The sequence below is a fragment of the Polypterus senegalus genome, chromosome 5 (genome assembly GCF_016835505.1).
Source record: "Polypterus senegalus isolate Bchr_013 chromosome 5, ASM1683550v1, whole genome shotgun sequence".
Lineage (NCBI taxonomy): Eukaryota > Metazoa > Chordata > Cladistia > Polypteriformes > Polypteridae > Polypterus > Polypterus senegalus.
This window is the reverse complement of record NC_053158.1, coordinates 13,579,540-13,598,799: the sequence shown is the minus strand read 5'-3', so window position 1 is coordinate 13,598,799 and position 19,260 is coordinate 13,579,540. Positions and strand designations below refer to the sequence as shown.

General features: G+C 40.0%; 1 pseudogene; it reads right to left on the bottom strand.

Moving 5' to 3' along the window:
• Positions 1-11,994: 11,994 nt before the first annotated feature.
• On the bottom strand, positions 11,995-17,530 carry LOC120530071 (annotated as a pseudogene).
• Positions 17,531-19,260: the final 1,730 nt, after the last annotated feature.

Sequence of the window (19,260 nt, the reverse complement as noted above, 5' to 3'; positions counted from 1 at the left end):
TTCACCCTGCAGTCATGTGGCCAGTGACAAAAGAACAGCAAAAAAAATTTTAAGGGTTTCATTGCCAGGAGGTACAAGAAGGACGCTGAGCACTGCCTTGTAATATGGAACAACAGAAGTGCTACACACTGCACTTCTCTACAGTGAGCCGGCAAGCCCCCTTGTGTGGATCTGCAGACATTCCTGTCTCTTGGCTATTTTATTTCAATGAACTTGTAGCGGGGCTACATAATAATAAGCATTTGTTTCATTGTCTGTGCTGAGTGTGTTTTGTTTTCATTGTCCCATTTGCTATGCTATATGTGTGTATAAGTAAATGTTGTGCCTGTGAAATAAAAGGGGAAGGATGATGAAGGGAGACCGCAACCCCGAGACAGAAATTACCTGTTGTTTTCCCCCAATTACATCCGGGACTGTCATTATTTAAACTAGAGGAGCGAAAAGGAAAAAAAAGGAAAAAGGAGCGAGGAGAAAGAAAGAGAACAAGAATGAAGATCATGAGAAGGAAGCAGCCATTATTTACAATCATTTTCAAACATCATCCTGTTGATTGTGCCATTGCATTATTTGCTTTTCTCAAGATCAGGGTCAACATTTAAGGCAACCTGTGCAGAGAAACCCCAGGGTTTGGATTCACACCAACCATTGCTGAGGACACATACGGTGAAGTCATTTCTGTATTGTCGGGAGGAATCAAGGTATCACATCAGCCAGTCGTCAATATCCACCGGACTTTTACAGCTTTGGGACTCACTTATCATATATTGGACATTTCATCTGCTGTTTATTATCAATCTGTGTTCGTGTTTATGTGATGTGATAATTCGTTTATTGTTTAGGGAAAAGGGAGGGTCTTTGTAAATAGTATTATTGTTGAACATCTGTGCGTTCATGTATATAATATATATATATATATAAATATTCATGGGTGTCCTTGGGATAGTGGTGGTTTGTGTGCACTTACATATTATTAAGTATTCATCTGTCTTCGTGTGTATATATATATATATATAAATATATATATATATATATATATATATACTTATCACTTGCAATATATTCGCATTTGATTTCACATTTCTGTCTACTTTTTGCTTGTTATTTCATCATGTCGGGGGGTAAAAAGGACAATCTGTAAGGAGTATGGCTTGTCATTTTGAGAGTCTTCAGGTTACCCAAAGCAATAGTCTTGGTAGTGTAGTACCCGGTCTAGGAAAAGGGGTCGGTCATTACAAACTAAAGCTGCAAACGGTGGTCCAGATCCTGACCTCACTTTTGAGACTCTCCCTCCACGGCAGCTCTATAATGCCTCTGCAGTCTGCCTCATCCTTTACCACATAGTTTTACCATAGGCCCTGCTTTATGGAGCTCACCTGGAGTCAGTGGCTATTTGATCTGTCGCACATTTCCTCTGCTCTGTGACCCAAAAGTTCTGCTGGCAGCCAGACCGATGGATCTTAATAGATGGAGAAACTGCTGAAGTTTCTCAACTGTCTTCTTCCCTGTCCTGATGCTGTTAACGGCATTCCAGATCCTTGATCTCAGCCTCAAGACTTGCCATCAGTTCATCAGAAGAGCCAAGTAAGTCCATTTTATGTCTTCACAGCACTTGGCACTTGCTAAAATCAGATGGTAGGTCTTTTATTCATCCCCCTGCTAACACCAATGTAGAACCAGCCCCAAATACCAAAATGGATTCTCCGTTCTTTAGATGGCTCTTTTGAGTGTCCCGCTATTCTTAAAAGGACTTGTCACCACCTCAAAGCGGGTTCTGAAGCCTGTTATTTGCGTGATGGAATGCCAGCTCACACTTTTGGTGACGTATCTCTGGTTGGTACAACTTGTCAGTGCTGTTACAATACATTACCAGAGTATCAGAAGGCCAATCTTGACAAATCAAGTGCTGCATGCAAACATTGGGAGGAAGAAGAGTATAACAGACGGCCGGGACAGAAGGATGGGGGAAGGCAACCTCTTTGGAACACTACTTCCCCCAAGATGTTTGATGGCAGCTTCCCTGCATTGTAGCGGTGCCTCGGATTCCCACAGGACAACATGGGACATGTAGTTTTATATCACAGCCCTGCTGGGTACTGTGGGTGCCGCCAGGAGATGCTGTGAGAGAACTTAGGCAGTCATATGTTCCCCGTAGCCCGAAAGTACAAAGTCATAAGGACAGAAGCCCCAAAGTACTTCTGGGCTGATTAAAGACCTGGAATTCTCCATCCCACCTGTGGGAGGCAAAACAGAAGCACTTTCAGGTCAATGACTAAATGAAGGACTGCTGAAAACCCAGCAGGCGAGCCAGAGTCAGGTGGAAGTGGGCGAAGCTTGCTGGGAGGTGTGGAGGAGAAAGAAAGAGAATTATTACTGTGTGCTTATTGTTTACTTGCCTGTTTATTGGTGGCTGAAGGACTGTAAAAGAAGAAAAGAATTAATAAAAACCTTCCTGGTGCTTTGACCTGGTGTCCTAAGTGTCTGTCTGTTGGGTTTAAGGGACAACAGTGACCCCTAGCATTCAGTGAAGAATTGGTAGCATATGGGTGAGGAGACAGGAACATGATAACAAAAAAAAGTTCAGTAACACTTTACATTAAGTGTCCATAATTACACTGTAACTACTATGTAATTACCTGTATAAGTACAGTGTAACTATGAGTCGTACTTACTGTGTAATACAAGGTAACGTTATAGTTAATTACTCTAATTACATTGTTATTCCACAGTTAATATAATTACAATGTAACAATTTATCACTTATCCAAAAAGAAGTGTACTTACATAGTTACATTGTATCTGTACTTTCAAAATGTAGTAAAAACATTAGGGTATGTAACTACAACTATGTAAAAGATGTTCCATGGTCTGGACAATTTTAATGGAGAACTGCAGGGATAACTGCATAGGTTTTCGATGATATTTCAAGATCTTTTTTAAATGGTGAAGACATCTTTGCAAAATGGTTAACGCTTTTTCCCAAAATCTAGAGGGGCACCTCCTTGACATGTTTTGCTTAAACAAACATTTGTCACATTCTTGTAGTTGTGTTACACAATTTATTGTTGAATTTTTTGGGCTACTATTATACCCATCCATAACATAATACTGCCAGACTTGCATCATTCAATCAAGGTACACAGGGTCGCAGATCCATTCCAAACATCACCGGGCTCAAGGCAGGAAACAGTCCAGGATGGGGAGCCATCCCATTACAAGGCCCACTGACAAACATACCAGCAGTCACACATGTGGCCACATAACCCAACCTACATGTCCCTGGGATGTGGCGGTAAAACCCATGAAGAAGACATAGGGAGACATGAGTAGAACGTACAAATTTTACACACATATCTCCAGACAGAATTCCATCTCAGGATAATGGATCTGTGAGGCAAAAGCTTTAACCATTTTGCAAATGTGTTTTCACCTTTTAAAGCAGATCTTGAAATATCATCAAAAACCTATGCAGTTATCTCTGCAATTCTCCATTAAAATTGCCCAGACCATGGAACATCTGTTACATAGCTGTAGTTACATACCCTGATGTTTTTATTACATTTTGAAACTACAGATACATCGTAACTATGTAAGTACACCTGTTTTTGGATCAGTGATAAATTGTTACATTGTCATTATATACACTGTGGAATAAAAATGACAACTGAGTAATTAACTATAGCGTTACTTTGTATTACACAGTAAGTACGGAGTAATAACTCATAGTTACACTGTACTTATACAGGTAATTACATAGTAGTTAGAGTGTAATTATGGACACTTAATGTAAAGTGTTACCAAAATCGAATCTAGCAACATTCCTCATGTGTTTTAGGAGTTTGTAGCAGCTAAAAAACAAATAAGATCAATGGGAAGCAGCAAAAATAAACAACGTTAACTGTTAACAAAAGATGAAATAAACAGATTAAGATTTTATTTTTTCATTTGCAGTTGTAGCAGAGCTAAAGTGGGATGAACCTGCCGTGAAAAAAAAACCCTGACTGTCAAAGTCCGATTAGTCACTTAAGCCCGTGGAGCTCTCTTTTGGTTTGCCTGACTTAGCCAGCTGTCTAAAGCATTCATGATAAAGAAGAACTTTGCTGGATTAAATGGTTAATTAGGCTTTTGGCAAGGAGGGAGTCTTTTTCAATAGCAGGTTCCCTCCACGTGAGATCAACTAAGCAGATCAAGCATAAAGAAGTCATTCACAATGGACATCATCCCAATGCTTTTGCCCCCCACAGTCCCCAAAAACGCACCTGAGGCATCTGCCCAGAGTCTCAAATTTTGGGAGCTGAATCTTTCACTTCACTTATGGTCTCAAACTTTAGCTGGCTGCTACATAACCAGCCAATATAAATCCAATAAACACGTATCAATGGGCCGGTGCTCACCCACATCTACTGACGCACGTTTATTCCGGGACTTCGTCTTGTTAAGCATGTAATTTTTCCCCGTAAAATAATCCACCTGGTTATTGGATTTCAGGATAATTGCTTTATTTGTGAGCGATGGTGAATTAATCAGAATAGGACTCCGCAGGGTCACTGTTTTAAATTGAAACAACAGGACCTAGTGAAAAAAAAAAAATATTTAGGAAGTTTAAAAATTGAAAATGTGTGCATATTATGGGCTTTGGATTTTTTTAAAATAGGTATTTTGAAAGCCTGCTAACAAAGCAATTCAATTATACGCAGTATCATTAATATGTTATACAATATTATTTTTCTGAAGCTTCAAAAATTCAATTAACTTTCTTTACATCAAATTACATAAAGTACGCAATGGCATAAATCTATCTATCTAGTTCACTTAACCTGCCTTTGATTCTTGTAATACAATACAGTTTATTTCTGTATAGCCCAAAATCACACAGGAACTGCCGCAATGGGCTTTAACAGGCCCTGCCTCTTGACAGCCCCCCAGCCTTGACTCTCTGAGAAGACAAGGAAAAACTCCCAAAAAAAAAACCTTGTAGGAAAAAATGGAAGAAACCTTGGGAAAAGCAGTTCAAATATTACATATAACATATAACATCTACGCATGGAAGTGTGTGTGTCTGTCCAACCCAGAAGTGAGAGATGGAGTCGGGGGAAAGGCTGCACCTCCAAGGAAGCAGAAACTCGCTTAGCCGCTAATAACACAAGCGAGGCCAGCACTTCAGCAAAATGAAACCTCAGAAGAAAGATAAAGTTGCCTGGCCGCTGACATCGGTAAAACGGTATCCCTTTTACTTTTCCTTCTGCCACTAATGCACAAACAATGCGAGCACATCGGCAAAACGAATCCTCCTAAGAGGGAGGTGCCCAGAGTAGTATCCTTCAATTACCTGACATCTCTACATTTTAATTTTTTTTCTGATGATTTCAGTAGTTTCTTGGACCCCTGGCTTTTTACAGCACAGGTTTACAAGGCAAAATATATATATATATATATATAAATATACTGTGTATATATATTGTCACGCACGTGAGATTAGGAGACCGCGCACGGATCTTAAACCGCTTCGAAAGACATTCGCCGGCAGGGAGTGGCGGGGTACTAACCTTTCTCCTTTGTCTTCCAGGAAAAAAGACACTCCGCCATCATAGCTTTCCCGCAGTACGTCCACTTCCGCCCTTCCTCCACCATCTTTCCTGATGTCAGCAGTCCCATCCACCCTCACGGTTCCTTCCCAGCATTCCTCCACTTCCGGCTCCTCCCCTATAAAATGGCCGACGACGCCTCAGAAGGGCGTCGCGCATATGAACTGTTTTGTTTATATTTTGACCAGATTTTCATTTATTGAATTGTGGATTGTCTACAATATACGGGGCCGGAAAACCCCAAACCTTTATGCTGTTTGTTGCTACATCTTGTACAATATATGTATATATATATATATATATATATATATATATATATATATATCCATATAAAATATATCTACTCTATATTTAAAAATTCCTAAGCCTAAAAGTGATGTTTTTAAAGCCACGTTTTTTGTCACGCTTTAAATCAGGCTTATTTTAAAACCTATATGTTTGGTATCATTCTTTTCAGAATTTATCAAACTTTAATCTGCGCCACCACCACCTAATCAAAGCACCGTGATGTTCCTTCATTGATGGATTAAAAGCCAGAAGTCTACATGATCATCATCATCACGTCCTTCCAAGAGAACCCTAAATACAAAGAGGACTGTTTCATTTATGTGAGGTAGAATGCCCAGAGGGGACTGGGTGGTCTCGTGGCCTCGGAACCCCTGCAGATTTTTTTTTTTCTCCAGCCATCTGGAGTTTTTTTTATGTTTTTTCTGTCCACCCTGGCCATTGGACCTTACTCTTATTCTATGTTAATTAGTGTTCTCTTATTTTAATTCTTACTTTGTCTTTTATTTCTCTTTTCTTCACCATGTAAAGGACTTTGAGCTACATTATTTGTATGAAAATGTGCTATATAAAGAAATGTTGTTGTTGTAATGTGATTTTGTTACGTTTTCAGATTCTTATTCCGTTTTTAAATCATAAACTAAAAAATATCAAGAACTCACATCTAGCGAGATGAGACTTTGTGCCAAAAGATTTAACCACGCCCGGGGCCAAAAATAAAAGACAAAAAGAACAGCTGCTGTACAGTCTTTTAAATATTCAAAGTGCCGCGCGAGATGCAGATCACGCGGCATGACAACAACAACAACAACAACAACAACAACAACAACAACAACAACAACAGCAGCAGCAGCAAGCCAGCAGCTGATCAAGCAAAGAGGAGGTAAAAAAAAAAAATTATTTGTTTCCCATTGTATCACCATTTAAGATGGGGTTTCGGAGAAGTGACTGCATCTCCTTGGGGTGCGTTGAGCTCCCCTCTTCACAAAACGAGTGGCAGAGACGCAAACAGTCTGGCACGTAGTGCAGCCCTTGGGGGGTTGGCGAGCACAGCAAGTAGGGGGTAAACCCCCTAGTATATACACACACATATATATATATACATACTGTATATGTATCGTATAGCCCTCTGTATATATCATTACATTACATTACACTCTTAAACCTTATTAAGCTATAAATAAATAAAGTTAATAAATATGATAGCCACTGGACAAACAGAAAAACCTTTGATCTTTATTATGGAGATTGTAAAAGGGTAAACCTTAAAATGTCAAACAAAATAAAAGAATTTATCATTCTAAATTAGTTTATTTATACATAAATACAAATTATTCTTACATATATGCTGTCTTCCAAAAGGCCAGGCTCAAGGAGATTAAACAGGGATTGAAAATTCAGTAAGCACAAAGTCATTGTTCAAGTTTTATTTTGATGGATATGCATTCCCACTTGGTCGAGAATTAATTGCATTAAAATAAAAGTAAGTTAATGGAAGGATTAACTTCCTCCAAAGACATTCTGTCAGGATTAAAGTCTGTCATCTTTGAAGACATGTGCAGTTACTGCAATGGTGTCGGTCTGTTTTTGATCCGATTTCATATACTGTAGAACTCTACACAAGCGTTTCAAAGAAGTGCAAAGTACAAAAAAACAAAAAATAACAATAATAATAAAACAAACACAAATTATCACCGACAGAATATGTTAAAATCTAATTCATAATTTAGGTTGGAAAATATCCTCAGCATAATATTAATTTTAGAGAAAATAAACCTCAGAATCTGCTGTCATAGTAAATATTTGTCAGAGAGTGGAAAAAAAATATACAGGTATATTTTTTTATATCAAGCAAAGTGCTATATGAAAAAAATATCATCATTGCTCCTTTTTTTGGACATACAATGAGTTTTTACTAAGCTTTAATATTTTTCTTTTTTCTAATTACCTTTTTCGCTTTGGCTATTTTTTTTTTTTTTTCATTTTACTTTTAACTGTCCATCCATATCCTCAAGTCGCTTCATCCAGTACTAGGCTAAGAAATCCTGAACCCCATTTGAACATAAATGCAGCAATCGGTCTTCAGTGGGCTGTCAGTCCATCACTGGTCACAAGAGCATATACAAACTAAGCAGCTGCATAGGGCCCTGTGGCCACCAGGGGCCCCCATCTGCTGAGCCTGTCATGGGGAATGGGAAAGCTGGAGAAGAGAAACTGGTATTTGATGATTAGGCTCAGTAGTGGGTGGGAGACCCATAGTGCTCTTTGATTGTGTGCAGCCCTTCAAAGACAACCCCCCAACTCTTTAAAATTTGAAACAATTGCACCCTTCAATCAGGTTCATCACTCTAAGAGGGACATCCTGTCTTCAACTACGCTGATAACTCCAAGGTGGACAAGTGTGATCTTTGATTCACCCCATCTCCCTTACCCATTTCCTAGTATAACATTTTAACAAGGGACCTCCAAACTTTATTTAGCTTAAGGCATCACCAACTATAAAACTGGCACTGCCAGGCACTCTCATGGACCTATCCGCCCTGACAATATCCATCCATCCGTCTATTTGCTACTTCATTTTCTCAGTTCAGGGTCTTGGCAGAGTTGGTGCCTGTCCAGGTAGCACTGGGTTCACATATAGAGTAAATACCAGTCCAGGGCATGCATGGAACTCATATAGATATACTGGATTACCAGCCTCAGTCATATTAGGATAATTTGTTTCAGTAGAATAATAATAATAATAATAATAATAATAATAATAATAATAATAAATTGTATTTATATAGCACCTTTCCCATGCTCATTAGACACTTTTTGCCAAGAGCAGGCTACTCAACCCAACAAACCTCTCCAGTCCTATGCACCTAATTTCTCCAAAATAACTTCAATTTGAAATTTGAAAGTCCCCAAAGTCCTACTCGCTGCCACACTATTTGGTATTTTATTCAGTGTGTCTGCGATTCTCTTCCAGACTGTGTCCCTGTGTTCTTGTTGAACTCTTTTTAAAGTGACAGCCTGGATTCACTATGTTAATTTTTTTCACACATTTAAAATTTTCAATCATGTCGCCTCTGTTTGTTTAAACTGGAAAGATTTGACTTCTTCTATGGCTCCTCACAGCTCATACTTCTTTGTTCTGGAATCAGCCTCGTCGCTCTTCTCTGGACCTTTCTCTAGTGCTGTTATGTCCTTTTTGTAGCCTGGAGACCAAAACTGCACACAGGACTCCAGATGAGGCCTCACCAGTGTGTTATAAAGATGGAGCAGAACCTCCTGTGACTTGTACTCCACACATCAAGGCGCTATATAACCTGACATTCTGTTAGCCTTCTTAATGGCTTCTAAACACTGTCTGGAAATCGATAGCTTAGAGTCCACTATGACTCCTAAATCCTTCTCATGAGGTGTACTCTCAATTTTCAGATCTCTCATTGTGTATTCAAAGCTAACATTTTTACTTCCTATGTGTAATACTTTACATTTATTGACATTAAATTTCATCTTCTATATTTCCACCCAAGCCTGTATAATGTCCAAATCCCTAAGTGATGATTCAACAGATTCCAAATTATCTGCGAATCCACCTTTCTTGGTTTCATCTGCAAACCAGTTTGTTGCTTATGTTCTTTTCTAAATCATTTATGTGTTTTAAAAATAGCAGCGGCCTCAACAATGACCTCTGAGAGACACCACTCATAACTTCACCTGATAGGGGTCCACACGTCTACAACCTCTGCTTCCTTTGTTTTAGCCAATTCTGCATCCATCTACACTTTGAGTTCAAGGCATCAGTCTCTCAAATGTTTAGTTTGCTGATCTGCTGTTCCAGTTCCATAGGTGTCAATCAATCTAACAAGTATGTATTTAAGAAATGGGCTCAACTCTTTTAGGGCGGATATCGAGTTTTGTCAACATCCAGGGGTAGAGGGCAACAATCAGCTGTAAATGGCGACAAAACTCACTGTTACGTTAAAGATATTCCCTCTCTGCTTGAAGAAATGTTAGATTCATTGACTCAGCATCTAATCCTTGCATGTGCGTGAGTTACGAAATGTAAACAAATGTAAACAAAGGCAAGATGGCATCGACATCTCACGAGGGAGTGAAGCGAGTGCAGAAAACAAAATACTCAGCAGACGATGTTTTGCGCATTATCACTGAGTTGGACTCTCATTTTTCAGACTCTGATTTTGTTGAGAGTGATCAGGAGATCAAGCAGGACAGTGAGGAACTGGCATCAGCTGATCGGACACAAGCCGATGCCACCCCAGCTGAGCCCATGCACCTACGGCAAGGTTCGTGTGGCAGGAACACCCAGACATCGACCTGTGGGAGCCAAACTGGCTACTGAACTTCACATGCAGGCTTCATACAACATGCAAGACAGTAACATCTGTCAAAAAAAAATATTTTTTGTTGATTTGATGTGTTGAACAATTGCTTGGTGTTCTTTTTTAAGAGTTTTTGGAAAAATATTCAGCCCTGGGAGAAAAGAAACAAACAAAATTAAACCTTAAAAGAGTTAAGGAGGGTGATAGATAGATAGATAGATAGATAGATAGATAGATAGATAGATAGATAGATAGATAGATAGATAGATAGATAGATAGATAGATAGATAGATAGATAGATAGATAGATATTAAATTAAAGAGTGATAAAAATGCATGTAAAAGCAGACAATAACTTTGTATAATGTTAACATTTACCCCCCTGGGTGGAATTGAAGAGTCGCATAGTGTGGGGTCTCCTCAGTCTGTCAGTGGAGCAGGACGGTGACAGCAGTCTGTCGCTGAAGCTGCTCCTCTGTCTGGAGATGATCCTGTTCAGTGGATGCAGTGGATTCTCCATAATTGACAGGAGCCTGCTCAGTGCCCGTTGCTCTGCCACGGATGTCAAACTGTCCAGCTCCATGCCTACAATAGAGCCTGCCTTTCTCACCAATTTGTCCAGGCGTGAGGCGTCACTCTTGTTTATGCGGCCTCCCCAGCACACCACCGCGTAGAAGAGGGCACTCGTCACAACCGTCTGGTAGAACATCTGCAGCATCTTAATGAAGATGTTTAAAGGCGCCAGTCTTCTAAGGAAGTATAGTCGGCTCTTTCCTCTCATGCACAGAGCATCAGTATTGGCAGTCCAGTCCAATTTATCATCCAGCTGCACTCCCAGGTATTTATAGGTCTGTACCCTCTACACAGACTCCTCTGATGATCACGGGGTCCATGAGGGGCCTGGGCCTCCTAAAATCCACCACCAGCTCCTTGGTTTTGCTGGTGTTCAGGTGTAGGTGGTTTGAGTCGCACCATTTAACAAAATCTTTGATTAGCTTCCTGTACTCCTCCTTCCTGATGCAGCCCACAATAGCAGTGTCATCAGCGAACTTTTGCATGTGGCAGGACTCCGAGTTGTATTGGAAATCCGATGTATAAAGGCTGAACAGGACCGGAGAAAGTACAGTCCCCTGTGGCGCTCCTGTGTTGCTGACCATAATGTCAGACCTGCACTTCCCGAGACGCACATACTGAGGTCTGTCTGTAAGATAGATAGATAGATAGATACTTTATTAATCCCAAGGGGAAATTCACATAATTTAGTCCACGATCGATAGTCCGCGATCCATGCCACCAGGTATGAATCTACTCCCATCTCTGTCAGCTTGTCCCTAAGGAGCAGAGGTTGGATGGTGTTGAAGGTGCTAGAGAAGTCCAGAAACATAATTCTTACAGCACCACTGCCTCTGTCCAAGTGGGAGAGGGATCAGTGTAGCATATAGATGATGGCATCCTCCGCTCCCACCTTCTCCTGGTATGCGAACTGCAGAGGGTCGAGGGCGTATCAAAGTATCCCTAGGAAAGCCTGAAAATAGAGTCTGGCTTTAAGTGTCACTTAATATTGAATCTTTTTGAGTAGTACTCCAAGCATTATGTCTGCAAAGACCAAGACTATACCATGATTCTGACAAACCAACGAGTACATATTCAGCCAATAAAAAGTGGATCACTGCTTAATGCTTACTAAGGAGAGTGGAGTGGCCCTGTCTACTCCTGCATAGTCTTCCCTCTCCTGAAAACATAGTTTCCCTTTATAACAGCTGTGTTTCCCAACTGTTCGATAACTTTGCTCCCTTAAGGACTAGGCAGGTTCCAGCCTCCCGCTCCTGTCCATGGTACACCCATGAGCTCGCTGTGAAAGCCATTAGCCAGCGTCTTGAGCGGCTTTATAAGAAAACAGGCCTCCATAGTTCATTCACAGCTTTAAACTTAGCTTGATCCTGCCCCTACTTCTCTGCTTAAGACATGCTCATCCATAATTAGTATTCCTATTGCCTCATTGGTAAATGCATGTTTCATTTCAGGTTCTGTCCCTTTTGCCCTCAAAACTGCTGCAGTTACCCCAATCCTTAAAAAAAAACCTGACCTTTCTCTCCAGTTACAGGTTTATCACTAATCTCCATTTTTTGGCTAAGGTGATGGTTGCTACACAACTCCATGCTTTTCTACTAGATAATGCACTCTATGAGTCTTTTTAGTCTGGCTTTTGTACACAGCACAGCACTGAGACAGCTCTTCTCCATGTAGTTAATTATCTTCTCCGGTCTGCAGACTATGGTTCACTTAATATTCTCCTCCTTCTTGACTTAAGTGCAGCATTGACACTGTTAATCATGAAACACTCCTGTCACGTCTCTCTGCTGTAGGCATCTCTGGCAGCCCTTCAATGGCTCACATCATATCACTCTAATAGGCAACAGTTTGTCACACTTGGCCAATGGAAATCCTTCACCTCACCTGTGTCACGTGGTGTCCTTCAGGGTTCAGTACTTGTTCCATTACTCTTTCTACTTTATATCCTCCCTTTGGAGCGGAGTATTCACAGACATGGCCTTAACTTCCACTGTTATGCAGACGATAACCAGATATATCTCCAGACAGACACGCCTCCCAGCACACTCACTGACTGCATCACTGATCTTAAGCTATGGATGGAAAATAATTTCATCAAATTTAATGGCAATAAAACTGAAGTGTTACTGGTAGGTCCAAAATCCCAACTTTCTAAGGCATCCAACTTCTCTTTTTCTGTTGATGGTACACACTTGTCAAACCTGCTGCTGCTGTTGTCAGAAATCTTGGTGTTTTGTTTGATTCATCACTTAACTTTGAGTTACACATTAGGTCTCTTTCCAAAATTTCATTCTGTCATCTCCGTATGATTGCCTGCCTCCGTCTGTTTCTGTCCTTTATGATGCTCAAACTCTGGTTCATTGCTTCATAATGTCTCATATTGATAACTGTAATTCCCTCTTTATTGGCCAACCTGAAAAATCTATACAGAATCTACAGTACATTCAGAACTCCGCAGCCAGAGTCCTCACCCACACAAAGCGTTTTCCTCACATCTCCCCTGTTCTCTCCCAGCTTCACACATTACCGGTTCCATCAAGGATTAAATTCGAGATTCTGCTTCTCACCTTCAAAGCCTTACATAACCTTACCCCTCTCTACCTCACTCAGCTCCTCACTCCTTACACTCCTTGTGATCCTCGTCTCAAGTCCTAGCGCAGTAATCTCCATACTGTCCCACCCTGGCAGGCAGGTCCTTCAGTGTTATGGCCCCTCAACTCTGGAACTCTCTTCCTCAGTCTCTCTGAGATGGCTCCTCTGTCTGCACTTTTAAACCTCAAATCAAAACTTTCCTCTTCCACAAAATTTTTTGTCATCTGTGAAATATTTTTTTTTTAACTCTGTATGTAAAGCAAATGTGGGTTTGTGAAAGGTGCTCATTAAATGTAACTTATTATTATTAGTAGTATTACTCCTAGAAACTAATAAAGACTAGGAACTGTTTTAGTAGAACATACAGAAAGCAACTGTCAAAAAGATGATTGATGACTTTAAGCCCCGCCTCAAATATGATTGATGATGTTAAGCCCCGCCCCAAAAATGATTTATGGAAACATGATCTATTAAAATATGAAAATATAAAAATATGATTTATGAAAATATAAAAATATGAAAATATAATATATGTAAATATGAAACTATAAAAGTATGAAAATGTATTTATTAGCTATAAACTTCAATCAAGTATAAACACTAGGTTCAAAATTAATATTAAGAAATTAAATATACACTTATCTTGCATTCATAGCTATGCCTATGTGTAACTTTCTGAAAATATTCACACAACTGCGCTTATAAACTCACGACACACACAACCTCATTTTATAAACACTAGATTCAAAATTAACATTAAGAAATTAAATACAGTATATACACGTCTTGCCGTCATAGCTATGTGTAACTTTCTGAAAATGTTCACAAACCCGTGCTAAGATATAAACTCACGACACACACGACCTCATTTTATAAACACTTATCATGCTGTTTAGTCATGCATAGTTCTGCATAGCCATAACTGTCTTTAAAACTCTATAAAGTCAAATATTCACTTACCCGGTGCGTAAGACAAGTCCACGCAAGTGTGCTTCCTGTTACAAATCCAGGGAAATAAACTTTCTTTCACCGCCAGTAGGCATTTCGAGACCCAGGAAGCCCCCTGCCATGCGACCAAATTTGGCTGCCCATTTTAAATGGGGAACAAACTTTCTTTCACAGGACATGGACACCTCTGGTGTTAAACTTCAGTTGATCAATAGCGAGAACCACGAAGCCCCCTGCCAGGCGACCACATTTGGCCGCCAAGTTTAAACGCTTAGGAAACAAACTTTAGTGCTAAAATATTTATTGTAACAATTCATGCTTTTTTATTTAAAGAAATCGGAAAATCATACGATTATTAAACCAACCCCACACCATTCAATGGGGTTTGAGAATAAAGAATATAAGTTAACTTTAAAATTCATAAGACCCTGCTCTTTGTTAACTCGTTAATCGGCTAAATGTCAAAACCTTTTTATATACCTATGGTCTAAGAACAATATTATTAGATGAACTACTTCCTACTAACGATTCTCTCTTATATAACAAAATGCACAATGAACTTTAAAAGCTCGCGAGAAAAGTTATTAAAAACCTCCGCGTTGAGCACAGCAGTTTCTCGCTGTCTATGGTACTTGATAAAAAGTTATTTATATGCCGAGTACAAACACAGCTCTTTCCCATACTGTATTTCAGCCGCGTTAATCGTGTAAATGTCAAAACTGATCTTGTTTCACATTTACAGTATATCAACCTAAAATTACACGTGGCTACCTAAGAAACCATCTCTTGGTAAAACATAACGTTTACATGATTTAAGCCCTTTCCAATTGATATCATTCATATCCAACTCAAACCTATAATGCTGAAGTCACAAAAAATCACTAGATGCATAAAGCGAAATGTTAAAACAAAAAATGTACAGAAAGTGTGCTCCCCGACTGTAAAGCCAGGCCCTTTTCTACATTACTTTTGACAACCCCATGCTGCAGTGCACTATCCAGTTAATGGCATGCTTACTGTCTCTCTGTTGGTGTGGTCAGGCTTTAGGGAAATGCCCACCTCATTGTTAGTAAATAACAATTTAGCCCTAAACGCATTGTCATTTAGATTCAAGCTATTATCACATTGTCACTCCATCCTTTTGCTGGATTGTACGTTATGGTCACATTTTGGTGCCTAAGCTTTAACACCGCATTATGGTGGTTGCATTTTCTGTCTCTAAAAAGCTATGTCTTAAATGTTATGTTTTAAGTACACTATATTTTTGGTGGTAATTGTCATCTTAACTTATCCTACATTATCCTGGATAATATCCGTAAATAGCACAAAATTCTGGCAAACTACCGAATAGATCTGAGAGAATGCCATATTCAGGTCAACAAGGTATTACAAAGTATTACAAATTATGCCCACTACAGATGTACTAACACTTTCAAATGCTACAGGGTCCTGGTTGTAATTTTTACCATGGATTAAGGGAAGCCCCCATTAACAAAGTGTGGAATGTTAAAGGGATTAAACGAAGAAAAAAAAAAAAAAAAAGAAATCATCAGGATGATCATTTTGGCTTTGCAAAATGTCCCAGATTAAAATATCAATTTACCAATACAGTGGCCATTCTGCATTGATAACATTTAGCCAAAAACAAATGATGGATTTATAAAATGTATCAGAGTCTCTCTTAAATTTTGTTGACTGTAAATATGGCAGTTTGTGCACTTTTACCATGTTGAGGAAAGTGAATTTGTTGAAGTCTAACCATGGGAGACAGAAGGTAGCAGTACTGCCCCTATTTGTATAATGTTTACATGTTCTCTCTCTATCTACATGGGCTTTCTCCTGGTATTTCACAAAAACATGTATATCTGGTTAATTACTAACTCTAAATTGGCCCTGTTTCCTGCAATGCCAGGAGCCCTAAATATAGTAGGTGGCGTGCCAGACCTTGTGCCTGACGCTGGCCTTGGATTAATCATGTTCACAAAGGTTAGGTCCTCCACATGTTGGCTATGTTTATGCAATGTAAGTCTGATTTAGAATAGTTTTCCCCAAAACTGCAGGAACAGGTTCTGATACCACATCCTGAAAATGTATGGATGGTTGTGGCTTATTCAAATGATCCTGATAAAGAAAACCCAAGGCACTGTTTATTAATACTGTTTTCATATTACACACAGATTCAGCCTGAGCAAGCCTGAAATGTCCTTTCCTGGATTAATCAATCCGGGCTAAATGCGTACAACCTTGGTGTAAAGAAAATTTGATGCTAATCAGATGCTTTTGCCTTGTGCATACCAAAAGTACCTGGGGAATCAGAAGTTCTAGTGTATCATGTAAAGTCAGGGAAAAATATAGAAAGCCCTGCCCCAAAGCTTTGTCACTGTGGGCCTCCCCTAAACTATCTGCATTTACTGGACATTTTGCTCTTCAAGCAGTCTGAGTTTTGTCAGGAGGAAGTTACTGAGACACCCAGGATAAACAAATGAAAGCCATTGTACTTACCGTTTGATTATCGGCATACAGCTTATATTCATAGCCAATGAGCTCCACACAGAATATTATTGTGGTGACCCCTTCAAAACAGTGAACCCGTTTTTTCGTTCAGAGCACTGTCCACCCACATCTACCATTTTGAATGTCAGCTCTTTAAAGGTAAACTTATTTTCTACGATGCCAGTTGTAATGTCTCAGGACTGGAGAATGTCTTCAATGGTTGGGAATATAGTCAACCGCTGCAATGCAATCAAGGTCATTAAGATAGTAAGCCGCGTTATCCTCCAAGTGACATTCATTGGAGCGACAGAAGCACTCTTGGAAACTTGGGTCAACCCAGAGCCTCTTCATGAACCCCAGTAGCTCTGGTGTGATCTCCCCTTTGCTCTCAGCAGGACCAGTCAGTGCAAACAGCATCATAGACTCTGTCAGGGTTGTGAATCTCAATTTTGAGGGTTGTCAGGGCTCTTATGATTCTTGTCAGGGAGTCAATGGCATTGTAGTTGATCAAGGGCTTGTACTCCTTGCAAGCCTCCAAGTTAAAGCCACCATTGTGGATTATCTTCATCTGCTTCACTATGGTGCTTTTTCCTGAATTGCTGGTGCCAAAGAGAAGAAGCTTGACCTCACGGCATTGCCGCTGACTCTCAGAGCGCAGGTGTCGGTCGATTCTGCGAGAACGCCGAGCGGCCTCCTTTTCCTCCGAGCTTTGACAACATCCCATGTTCATCCTGAGAGAGAGTTAGAGAAAGAGAGAAAGTATGCGTGAAGGAGGCTGATGAAGCAGGGACACGTTTAGCTCTGCTATAAGTGAGTAGACAGCCTTGATGACACCAAAAATATAGTGTACTTAAAACATAACATTTAAGACATAGCTTCTTAGAGACAGAAAATGCAACCACCATAATGCGGTGTTAAAGCTTAGACACCAAAATGTGACCATAACGTACAATCCAGCAAAAGGATGGAGTGACAATGTGATAATAGCTTGAATCTAAATGACAATGCATTTAGGGTTAAATTGTTATTTAATAACAATGAGGCCGGCATTTCCATAAAGCCTGACCACACCAACAGAGAGACAGTAAGCATGCCATTAACTGGATAGTGCACTGCAGCATCCATCCATCCATCCATTTTCTAACCCGCTGAATCCGAATACAGGGCCACGGGGGTCTGCTGGAGCCAATCCCAGCCAACACAGGGCACAAGGCAGGAACCAATCCTGGGCAGGGTGTCAACCCACCACAGGACACACACAAACACACCAAGCACACACTAGGGCCAATTTAGAACCGCCAATCCACCTAACCTGCATGTCTGTGGATTGTGGGAGGAAACCGGAGCGCCCGGAGGAAACCCACACAGACATGGGGAGAACATGCAAACTCCACGCAGGGAGGACACGGGAAGCGAACCCGGGTCTCCTAACTGCGAGGCAGTAGTGCTACCACTACTGCAGCATGGGGTTGTCAAAAGTAATGTAGAAAAGGGCGTGGCTTTACAGTCGGGGAGCACACGTTCTGTACATTTTTTGTTTTAACATTTCGCTTTATGCATCTAGTGATTTTTTGTGACTTCAGCATTATAGGTTCGAGTTGGATATGAATGATATCAATTGGAAAGGGCTTAAATCATGTAAACGTTATGTTTTACCAAGAGATCGTTTCTTAGGTAGCCACGTGTAATTTTAGGTTGATATACTGTAAATGTGAAACGAGATCAATTTTGACATTTACACGATTAACGCGGCTGAAATACAGTATCGGAAAGAGCTGTGTTTGTACTCGGCATATAAATAACTTTTTATCAAGTACCATAGACAGCGAGAAACCGCTGTGCTCAACGCGGAGGTTTTTAATAACTTTTCTCGCGAGCTTTTAAAGTTCATTGTGCATTTTGGTATATAAGAGAGAATCGTTAGTAGGAAGTAGTTCATCTAATAATATTGTTCTTAGACCATAGGTATGTAAAAAGGCTTTGACATTTAGCCGATTAACGAGTTAACAAAGAGTAGGGTCTTATGAATTTTAAAGGCAACATATATTCTTTATTCTCAAACCCCGTTGAATGGTGTGTGGTTGGTTTAATAATCGTATGATTTTCCAATTTCATTAAATAAAAAATCATGAATTGTTACAATAAATATTTTAACACTAAAGTTTGTTTCCCAAGAGTTTAAAATTGGCGGCCAAATGTGGTCACCTGGCAGGGGGCTTCGTGGTTCTCGCTATTGATCAACTGAAGTTTAACACCAGAGGTGTCCATGTCCTGTGAAAAAAAGTTTGTTCCCCAATTAAAATTGGCGGCCAAATGTGGTCGCATGGCAGGGCGGTTAAAGAAAGTTTATTTCCCTGGATTTATAAAAGGAAGCACACTTGCGTAGACTCGTCTTACGCACCAGGTAAGTGAATATTTCACTTTATAGAGTTTTTAAGACAGTTACGGCTACGC